Here is a 12,077-nt window from a genome sequence, read left to right on the forward strand (position 1 = left end):
CCAGCCGGTTCTAACTACTCCTCCGTGGTTAACCAACAATAATGCAACGCCGCGAAATGCATTGCAAATCATGGAAATACATAAATACTTAGTACACACATCTGCACATATGTATTTATAATATGTTGTATTGATGGGATTGGAAAAAAGAACTAGTTCGTGTTCCGAGATTTTGTCTAAATTATTTATTATATTACAAGCTCTTTGGAGCTTGCAAACTAGATCAGAAATATTCTAAATGGAATTAATAAACTAATGCTGCATCGATTAGCAACATATTCATAATATTTGCTAATGTTGTATTGATGGGATTGGAAAAAATTACTAGTTCATATTCTGAGAATCATGGAAATACATAAATACTTAGTACACACATCTGCACATATGTATTTATAATATGTTGTATCGATGGGATTGGAAAAAAGAACTAGTTCGTGTTCCGAGATTTTGTCTAAATTATTTATTATATTACAAGCTACTTTGGAGCTTTCAAACTAGATCAGAAATATTCTAAATGGAATTAATAAACTAATGCTGCATCGATTAGCAACATATTCATAATATTTGCTAATGTTGTATCGATGGGATTGGAAAAAATTACTAGTTCATATTCTTAGAATCATGGAAATACATAAATACTTAGTACACACATCTGCACATATGTATAATATTTACTAATGTTGTATCGATGGGATTGGAAAAAAGAACTAGTTCGTAATCCGAGATTTTGTCCAAATTATTTATTGTATTATTAGTTTCGGACTACTCCAAAGTAGCTTGCGAACTAGATTGTACGTGGAAAGAAAGAACTAAAGCTGTATCGATAAGCAAGAACCATTGGAAATAGAACTGGTTCCAATTATGTTTCCAACTCTTTAATAATTTAAATAAATTTTGTACTTATTTGTAGTTTGTAGTTCTTGCGAACTAGAACAGAAATATGGAAGCAGGGTAAACTTTTTTCGAATTGGGGTAAGATCTGTAAGTTGTTTTATTATTAAACTACATAGTTATTATTTATGACTTAGTTTAAAGCAGATGCGATTGATTCAACACCAATTTATTTGATGCTCCTGAAAATCACATCAAGTTACGTATTTGAACAATTTTAGTTTCAAATTTTTCAAAAACAACTTTATTACAAAGAAAAGAAACCTGTCAAGAATGAAAAAATTGAGCCATTTAATATAAATTATTTTAATTATTAGCTGGAAAAAGGCTAATTTATAAAGTCCTTTAGATAAAACATTTATCATTATCATATTTATCATTCACATAAGTAGAGAAAAAAAAAAATCAATCAGTAATTTTCCTAAAAAATAATTTCTAATTAACTTAAAGAAATGATGCAATAAAAAGCCCAGGACTGTATTGGACATTTTGTTGGACTTTTTAGATATCGGACAACATTTCATCCACTTTTGTATTCATTTTAGGAATAATTATTTTAATCGTTAAGTACTGCACACATTATTTTGTAAAAGTTTTTGTAGTTCTGTCACTTTTGGTGGATTCTTCCGTTTGGCAACATAAACACATCAGGATAAAATATTGTTCACAAATTGTGCTTTTTACAAATTATTTAGTCGGCATTTCTTAATTTTCTACACTTTCTCAATGTTTTCGCAAAAGGATTGATTGTTTTATGCATAAATTCCTTACCACTAACCTATGTTCCGCTTCAAATTTTGTAAAGAGAGATGCTTTTACAAAGAGATGGAATCTTTATTCGGTTTCAACATTTTTTCATCAAGTCCAATAACTGCTCTTGAAATTTACTTCTGACAGCATCTTCCTGCAAAATTAAAAACTGATTTCTTGGAAGTTACAAAAACTAACCTGAGCAACGCAGCAAGATGGCGCACAGGGTGCAGTTGGCGCATACAGGGTGCGCCATCTTGTATGTCGGTATGTAAATATTGAATAACTTTGTCATTAGTGAACCGATTGACTTGAGTAGACCAGTGTTGAAAACCTCAGTTCAAGAAATTGTACAGAATCAAATTAAATAAAAATATCTCATACTTGAAAATCGATTGTTTATTTTCAAAGATATTCAATGTTTACATACCGACATAAAAGATGACGCACCCTGTACTAGTATAGCTATAGTGCAATATCCAAACAAGTTGCACTTAAGAATTCAGGCGTTCCAATTATTATTTTAAGTCCATATTTTCATATCATTGAAATTAAATTATTTAAATTTTATTAAAGACAATAAAGGCCAATTATGGAACAAAGTCAATTGTTATACCAATAGGGTCAGAAATCAATTTGATGGCAGAAACACATTCATCTCTAACCTCTCAGCGTATGTTTAAATACAGTCGGTGATTAAAAATCTTTTAATCACTGCGTATTTTACGATTTCACTCGGAAAAAAGAAGGGGAGAAAACAGTTTGAAAATTTAAACTCTATCATTTACAAAACCCCCGCTCATATGAGCTCACCTATCTATGGACATGTGTATACATATATATATATATATATATATATATATATATATACATATATACTTACTATATATAAATATTCTGTTTGGCAACTTTTTATCGCTCGTTATTCACGTTCGAGCAAATTATGCGCTTGATTAATGCGAAACTCTTTGCCCATTCGATTCCCAAACATCAACCGATCCGCTGCCCATTTGCTGTTTATTTTAATAGTTTATGTTTATTTGTGTGTGTGTGTGTGTTTTCGTGTGTTTGTGTTTTTGTGTGCGTGTGTGTGTGTGTGTGCGGCCAAATGCAAAGTGCACAAATTTGTGTTCGCAAAGTCAACGAATTGTAAATTATTGTAATTTTAAACTCACGCATATTTCAGCTGGAAAGCAATAACAAATACATACCATATATACTACTTGTATATGTACAATATATTCGATGTTTCAAAGCGTATTTCATTTTATCGAACATGGAAATAATTTCATTTTTAAGTGCAGCGTAGATCATGCATTATTACTGCGAATCATTACAACTATTTTTTAATAAATATTCACATGAAATAATCATTTTCATGCCGTTTCCCAAATACTTGTAAATAAAAAATAAATCTCAAATGCGTAAAAGGCCTTCTGTTTAATCGTCACAAAACCAACGACAACATATATAAGTGACATCAAGAAACACGCTATCTATTTTATTTCTATGTACGTGTATATCAGCTGCTCAAAATACAAGTACTTTTATTCCAATTCCTCGCTTTATAGATGTGTTAAGTATTTCTTCAAGTTTTTCTCTATCTTAGGAAAATCTTGAATCCACTCACCAGCTCAGAAGTTAAGAAAATGCATCTTTTTTTGTCACTAGTTTCCAGCACTTTACTACACAATTGCCACTTAGGTAGTTGTGTCTAAATGTGTAAAGTTGGAGCCCTTTTTTTGGCCACACCTAGGCGTTACACTTTTCAGAACATGGAACGACAAGCTGCGTAGCGTCCAAAAGACTGAAAGGTCTGGCCGAGAAATTGTTCGGCAAAGCGAAAACTATTGCAAATCTTTGGGGCATTTCATCAGGCAGTTGAAAGCAAAAGTGAAATCCCAATGGGAAATGGGAAAAATGCGGGGAAAATGTTGTCAACAAGCTATGTCGTATGTCTGCTCAATAATATTGCATGCATTATAATTATAATTGTTATTATTTTTAAGCCAATTAGCGGGGACAAGTGGCGCTGGCGACCCAGGCGCCTTATAAAAAGGCATATACAAGTAATTTCCACTTTTCACACTAATTAAATGCGAAACGAATGGCAAGCAGACAAGTGACAAATGAATTGCAGAATATGGGGGACGAGGAGGCGGAGGGGGGAGAACAAATTAAAGAACTGTTGCGAGCTACAAAATGATTAAAAATGTAAATTTTAATTCAATTCCTTTTGAGAGGGAGAGCAAGAGAACATAAATAAAAAGCAACTAAGTAAATGACAAGAAGCTGTAAAGTGGCTTATTGTGAGCCAAGGCAGGCCAAGTCAGGACAAGGACCAGCACCAGCACCAACACCAGCAGCAGGATCAGACGGAAGCCCAGCATGCAGGAGTGACGAGACAAACTTTGCCGCAAGCGCAGTGCGTGAAAAAATAAAAAGTAACACAACTCTGGCATAAGAAAGAAACAAAGACAGCGAGCTGGAAGCAACAACTGCAGGACGAAGGAGAAGCAGCCGCTGATAAAGTAGCTGCCAGCGGGCAACACACACACACACACACACATACCTAAAGAAGCTAGTAGTATGTGTAGGGAGGGAGTAATGCGTCGAGCTTCCCATCACTCTGGCAGTGCGAGAGACAAATCGAATTTCTTTAGTTGGAGGGCGTTGGGGAGGGGACTCCAAATGCGATTAGGGCGTGGCAGCGCCACCAACTCAACTGGGCGTTTCAAATGTCAAATGCACTTGCAAATATAGTACCTATATGTAGAATCCATACATAGCCCATAATGCTATTACGGCATAAAATCGTGTGGCATGCTTGAAATGCCTTTTCCATAAATATTTAATTAGGCCGCGTCTTATTTGAATTACGCATTTCAAAATTGTGCAACAAATGCACATTTATTGATTATTGCCACATATTCTGTTTTAATTTGTTGCATTACTTGTATTTCGACTTTTTGTTTGTGCCTATGCTGTTTTAACTTGAATGTATGTATTTACAGGACTGGCGATACGATAGCTTTAAGTCATATAAAATGTAATAATGTATAGTACTATATTATAAATTTGTATGCGATTGCACTCCTAACATACGTATCGGGCTAATTTTAGCAAAGTATACATATTCCATATTTCAGTTCCAGGTGTTATCACCGTTAACGACAAGGTCGTAGGCAGACAAAAGGCAGGTTTAAAATTTTGATTAAATAGTACACGATGCATTTCAAAAATAACTTATGCGTATGATCAATGAAAAAACTTCAACAAATTCAACTCAGATCCATTTCAAAGCGAAATAGTGTGTGTGGGGCAACGGCCCTCCCCTTCCCTTCCCTTCTTGACTGAAAGAATTCGATTTTTTTTAGTTACTTGAACAAAAAGAAGTTTCCGAATGTGAAATATTGGAAATCTTAGTATTCATTTATTAACAAAACAATGTCACTGTAGATGTTAAAATCAAGTGTTTTTTCTTTGGTGAACTTTAATTGTGATTTTTTAGACCCAACTATAATATAACTGTAATTTTCAAAAGCCCCGACCTACCTACTATTCTACTACTTCTACTAAAAGAATTTTTTTTTTCATTAATTGCAGACATTTCTAAATGCGGCTTCTTTGACGCAAAGTGCATAACTTTAATAATTGTTTGTTTCCAATAAATTAATTTTTTTCGGCCTCTTAGTTTTTTTGTTCCCAAATAGTTCATAGAGTTAATAGAAATGGGTCCTTAATTCGGTTATTTATGCGTTTTATACTGTAGTTATACAAAACAATTAATGGTTTTTTTTTTCTTTTTTTTAAGAAAAACACTCACTTTTAGTAACTTTGAGAATGCGAGAAATTTGCCAAAATCCTTTTTTTTTTTGAGGATTATCTATGATTTTCACCATGATTTAAAAATTGCAATTTTTATTTATTCTCTAAAAATTTAATCATTAATTTTGAGTATTATTTTAATTTTACTTTAATTTACTTAGTTAATTTTGCCCGAAAAGATGTGTTTTAAGGATGTTTTCTTTTAGACTAAAACTACTTTATAAGTGTTTGTCTTGGCTTATTGTTCAAGAATATATACACGAATAAATTGTGTCCTTATTACAAAAAGGCAGGGTCAATTGCAACTTCAGGTTTATTTTTGATCAAAAAATAAACTGAAAGAATAATCATTATTTTATGAGTCTATTTTTTTTGCTCAAAAATAATGATTATTGATTAAGTTGTAAAGTAAAACTCAAAATTAATCATTATAAATAATCATTAATCACTAAAAATATTCATTATTGTATAATTTTTATTATAACACATACATATAATGATTACAGTCCCTGCTAAAAACTTGATTAATAATTTCACAACTGAACATTGCAAAGCTACTACTTGTATTAGTTTAGTAAATTCCTAAATGCCAGCTGTGGATCTCTTAATTTTAATCACAGCTCAACAAGTTTTTTGAAATAGTTGAGGCTACGACTGTATTTTTGAATCAATGTAGCATTTATTGATAGAAACTTTGAGGTAATTTTGTTGCTATTGGTTAACCATAAATTGTAATCCCATTTCGCATCTGCTTTCTAGTTTTATTATTTTTTTTTTTTTTTCAATTATGAATGTTTGTGTGTTTGTATTGAAATGTTCAATTTGTCGCCTTTCTTCACCTCCTTCTCTGACAACTGCGTTCTGTCTTTCCAAGTCTCTTCAGTTATTGCTAAGAAAAATATGAATTCCTCCACCTCTAATGCCGGAGCATCGCCTTCGCTCGTTGAGTGAAATGAATCTGCAATTCTATTCCATTTTGCGCGCGCCATTTTATCCTTTCAACCATTTTGTTTTTGGCGGCACGGTGCCATTTCATGATGATGATGATGATGGGGATGATGAAGCCAGGCAGCCAGCTAGCTGACTAGCCAGGTGTGGAATTAATGCGCGTGAAAAAATGGCGAAGAAAGAGAGAAAGGCACGAGACATGGAATGGCAGGACAACTTATGAAATGCAAAGCATTTCGAAGGATGCCTCTGTCCGCTATTTTTTTTTTTTTTTGTCTCCAACACTTTCATCTCTCTCTAAGGAGGGTAGAGCAGCAAAAAAAACTGTAACAGATCCAGCGGCGAATGCAAATAACTTGCAGTTTTTGCACACGACGCGAAACTGTGGCAAGTCTGCGGGTAATCAACAAACGTTTATGGCTGCCTGATGAACTTCTTCATGATCCTGGTGAAGTCGACGTCGGTCATTTTTCTCTGGCACAAATTTTTCTCTGCTGATTCAGTTGAGAATTCACGCATTTGTAATTTCCCGCTGTAGTGAGGAACTTGATTAATGGGAATGTGCTAAGCAATTTTCCTGCCAAATGTCCTCTGACACACATTCTGATTGTCTTTGGACAGACTAAGCATCAGAATTCCAAGGAAAAACTACAAATTAGTTGAAAAATATATATTAAGATGGTACTTGGAATATAAATAAAGGTAGCATTCAAGGAGAAACTATAAAATACATTTTCAAGTGTAACTTCTTTTTCAATTTGAAGCTCTATATTTATAAGCTGTGATATGTTTTGTGTTTTAAAGTTAAACAATATTTTCAAATATTTTAAAATGCATTATAAATTGGCTAAGCATTAAAACAATTCTTAATTTTAACCGAACAAACAGATTTTCAATTGCAAGCGAATATTAAATGAATGCTTCTATTAGCATTTGAGAAGAATAATATTTATTTTCCAGAAAGGCAAATTTGTGCATATCACGACTCTTTCTTATAACTGATTAAGTATCGTTAATATTCAAATTTGATGAGCAATTTTGTAATTTTATAAATTTTGGAAATGCTCGACTTATACCGATGATTCAAAACTTTTTGATCGTCGATATGAATTAACCTTTTCGGGACTGATATTTGAAATAAAGAAGTTGTATATAAAAGGAAATGGAGGAATTCCACAATGTGAGTTCGTTCCTTGAATAGATTAAATATTTACGAAAATATCAGAGGAAATATTAAATTTCACAAATCCTGTTTTTTTCCTGGGAAATATAACCCCATTGACCAAATGAAAGATAAGTACAAATGTCATATACTGTCCCAAAACAAAGTTTTTAATGACGGTATTATTTTTGAGTAAAAAGATAATAAATTATTGCGGTTGTAAAAATTTGTAACACAAATGATAGCGCAGCTATAGAGGCACATTAAAGGACAACATAAAGCCATGTTTAACAGCAACAAAATAATCAAATTAAACATTGCTCAGCAAACTCGCTAGAAATTTCATCTGTTCAGTCATTAAAATGTCAAGCAACACTGCAGCTGATTGGAAAACAATTAAAAACTGAAACCTCAAGATGCGCCTCCGCTTTGTACATACACACATATGTATGTACATATAAATATACATGAGCAACAACAATTACAATCGAAGAAGCAGCGGCAGCAGCAGCTGGCACTTAGACAAAGGACGTTGCTTGATTGAAAGAATTACGAGTGTTCTAAGTACCTGCACTTGGCACTTGAGCGACTAAACTAAACGCGCCTGCCAGGGCAGACAATAGCGAGGCAGGAAGCTGCGGGCGGCATTTGGCCCAACAACAATAACAGCAACAACAATCCAACAATAAAAACAAACAATGCATCAATCAATAAAGATTTCCGCACCTAATAAGCAGCGGAAAATGCATCAAGAGCGAGGGAGGGGGGCGTGAAGTTGAGAATTGTTTTACGCGCAGCTAACTGTAAAAATGTGCAGGATAGTGTGGCTGAGTGGTGGTGGTGGTGGTGGTTGTGGTGGTTGTGGTGGTGGTGCTGCCTCTGCTGCTGGGTGGAGACGCATAGGGCAAGAGACTGGGCCAGAGGTTGAATGCAGGCAGCTGCCATGGCCATCATTGGCGCTGCTAACCAATTAAACGCCAATAGTCACAGGCAAAGGTGTTAATCGAATTACGACCCTGTTGGGATGCACTTCCAATGGCGCGTGCACTCAGACGAGAGAGTCAGTGCTCTCCGCCAGTCTGGCAACGATGCAGCCAGGGAGGCAGGCAGCCAGGGAGGCAGCCAGGAACAGTCAGAGGCAGTCAGAGACACAGACGCAGAGCAGCATTCCTCAGACTTCATTTCCACTTCTGTCGCTCCGCTGCCGTCATTGTCGCCTTCACCGTTCCTGTTGCCGTTGCCGTTGCAGTCATTGTCATCCTCCTAGTCATCGTCCTCGTCATTGGCATTGGGATACGCATTTCCATATTTTCAAATTTGAAATTTCTATTTTGCCCCCCAGCCAGACAATCGTTGGGTGCTTCCGACAGAGTCAAAGTCAGCTCGTAAGGAAAATTACACACATGTCTGGCACTCCTCTACCCACTCCCTCTCCTCTCTCCTCTCTCTCTCCCTCTCTCTCCCTATCTCTAATGGGTTGCATCGTTGTCAGTGCAACGAGCTGAGGCGACATGGTTGCCAAATGCCACTGCAACACGTTAATGCCTGATGCCTCTTCTATTTTCGGCAATTCAAAAATTGTTACCAATGGGTTGAGAATGCAATTTAAAGACACTGCAGTCAATGAATTGCAAGAGATTAATCGATTAAAAGATAAAGAAAATGTGTGACTATATTCTTAGCGATTAAGTAGTTGAATATATCATCGGAATAGAAGCGAAATTTTCTGTCAATTTTCAAACATTCAGGCAACCTTTAATTAAATTGTTACCAATGGGTTGAGAATGCAATTTAAAGACACTGCAGTCAATGAATTGCAAGAGATTAATCGATTAAAAGATAAAGAAAATGTGTGACTATATTCGACGAATATTCATATCGTTTAAGTAGTTGAATATATCATCGGAATAGAAGCGAAATTTTCTGCCAATTTTCAAACATTCAAACAGTCTTTAATTAATGCTTGAACTTATTGAAAATGTGAGATTCCACTCTTCAAATAATTCCAAGTCAATTCTTGGAACTCTAGAACACCGTTTGGAGCTATCGATTGCCAAGAAGTGACCAGAATGAATGCTGGATGGTTGGTTGGATGGTGTTAGTCCAAATCTGACGCCATTTGAATATCACCTTTTCTTTTTTATCAAAACTGCGACTATAAGAGATGGGAGAGAAATCATGAGAGTATCCCCAAAATGGCAACAAATCACCTAAATCGGAAATGCAATCCTCATCAATTTATTTATTTATTTGTACACTCTGTCTAAAAAGTTATCTTTAAATAATTCAGATACTAAACGATAAATTCATATATCTATATCGTGTATTAGGTGATTACGCCATTTATGCTTAATTATCCTCAAACTTCGATTATATTATTATTATTATTATTATATTATTTTCAGTAGCAATATCTCTCCGAAAGGATTTTTTTGAAGATTGTACACGGATTTCAAGCAATCCTTCCATAAATGTGTGGATTTATACGACGGCTTCATTCCTCGAAATATTGCTTGGGTTTGCTAACTTTTTCTTTTTTATTTATTTATTTATTTTTAATTAATTTTTTTCATTTTATCTTAACGTTACAAGTATCAAATTACTTTGAAAATATTACGCTAACCAATACATGATTATTTTCATATTTTATATTTAATACTAATTTTATTTCAAATTTAATTTTTCTTTATTTGGCATTAAATATTGTAATTATATAATTTTAATTAATTTTATTGGAGAATAAAGATTATAATTATTTTTTTATTATTATTTTTTATTAAAATTTTCATCACAAAATGCACGATGCTTTTAAACAATAATGATAAAAAGACTTTAACAAATCCAACTCAGTTCCCTTTTTCGGCGAAATAATGCGCCATAATATTGAATTTGGGGTCGACTTCTTATTGCGAAATTTTATTTAGGGAGGGCAACGTCCCTCCTGGGAACGCTCTCTCCTCTCAGATAGGATTTTCTTTTGTCAGTTTTCTATCCCGATTACCCGCCTCCAAGTGTGTATCGCTCACAATCTTTTAGTTTCCATTGGAACTGGGTTCCATAAAGTCAATCAAATCCACGCTTAAGATATTTAATCAGTTTTGTGGCAATCATTTGAATTAAAGATTTTCCCAAGTTAGGTTTCAACTAGTGCTGTGAAACGTTGTTAAAAGTTATCTGCAATTCATTCAAGTTTTCTTTCAATCAGAACTTGCACACATTCTTTTCCGGATAATTGCATATTTTAGTGCCAAATCGCGGCGATTTGCATAGGTAAGTTATCAATTTTAAATGCGGGCTCCTGACCTTCTACAGAAATGTAAATTCTACTTTTCGAAAAGGCAAAATGCTTCCATGTAGGCTTCAGAGAACATACAGCAAGGACCTTCACAGCTAGGTCGGTGGCACCACGTGGGCGCTGTCAACATTGCCATTACGAAACAATTTCGAGAGCATGTTGTACGAATTGAAGGGCTGCATATATGATACCCCCCCCCCCCCCTCCACCCATAGCCCCCGACACGTTGCATCCTCGAACTGGGGGGCCACACACTGTTCGCATTGATCGTCAGCGTCATCGAAGCTGTCAACAAAAGATGAAAAAGTAGAAATGGTTTGGCATAAAATTATGCAGATGTGCTCAGGCAGCGGCTTCGACGATGTTCCATCCTACTTGTATGTTAGTGTGCCCGACCCGACCCCGACAACAGACCATCGAGCAACACGACTCCCACAGTCACTGCCTGGATTTAAGATACGCTGATTCCAACAAAAAGCCACTAAAGGCCTATTGATTAACTGAGTGTCTAAAATAAACGTTTTCTCTGAGGGCGATCTGTTTTCCCAAGGTAAATAGTTTGCAGCAGAAGTGAAGAACCTTTCTAAAGGAACTGTCCGTTAAAACATTTAAAAAACTATAAAAAAACTAATGTTTTTTGGAAGGAAGAAAGCTGGAATTTTAGATTTGCAGACCTCGTTCGATTCTAGATGTAAAATACTATTCTTTTTCGATTGTAACTTTAGATGATTTAATAATTGATTTCACATTTTATTCATTGTATTTATCAATTCGTTGGTTTTAATTTTTTAGATCAAGTTTTGTATTCAGTTTTTTAATTATAGTTTTTTAAATGATTTGCTTCAAGAAATTTGAAAACTTCCAACAGAACTCAAGAACTTACCTACCATGTACATGCTTCTAATTAGTTTTCTTTAACAAATGCTTCTTCTTCATCTTGCTTATCTTCAATATGTGTAATTCGAAATCTGAATTTGTAATCGATTAGTGTATATGTCTTATTTGAAATCTCATTTTCTTATCGATAAGTGTATCGCAACTATGTGATTCATTAACAATTTCGATTTAGTTTTGTATCGTAAAGTTGCAATTAGATTCTTGGTGTTCTCTATGATGGTCACACTTCCTCTCTAATTCACAATAGTTCTGCTACTTATTTATCGTCATCGATATGCAGTCAATCGATACTGTACGTTAGCTTGC

At 34.6% G+C, this 12,077-nt stretch overlaps 1 protein-coding gene across 1 annotated transcript in view; it reads right to left on the reverse strand.

Moving 5' to 3' along the window:
- LOC115622139 (putative phosphatidate phosphatase) overlaps positions 1-3,320 on the reverse strand; it is a 132,709-nt gene extending 129,389 nt beyond the window's left edge. The window contains exon 1 of the mRNA XM_030515998.1: positions 3,272-3,320. The gene's annotated coding sequence lies outside the window, so the exon portion shown is untranslated. The remainder of the gene's footprint in view (positions 1-3,271) is intronic.
- Positions 3,321-12,077: the final 8,757 nt, after the last annotated feature.

This window comes from Scaptodrosophila lebanonensis, unplaced genomic scaffold, assembly GCF_003285725.1.
Source record: "Scaptodrosophila lebanonensis strain 11010-0011.00,11010-0021.00 unplaced genomic scaffold, SlebRS2 tig00000043-arrow-pilon, whole genome shotgun sequence".
Lineage (NCBI taxonomy): Eukaryota > Metazoa > Arthropoda > Insecta > Diptera > Drosophilidae > Scaptodrosophila > Scaptodrosophila lebanonensis.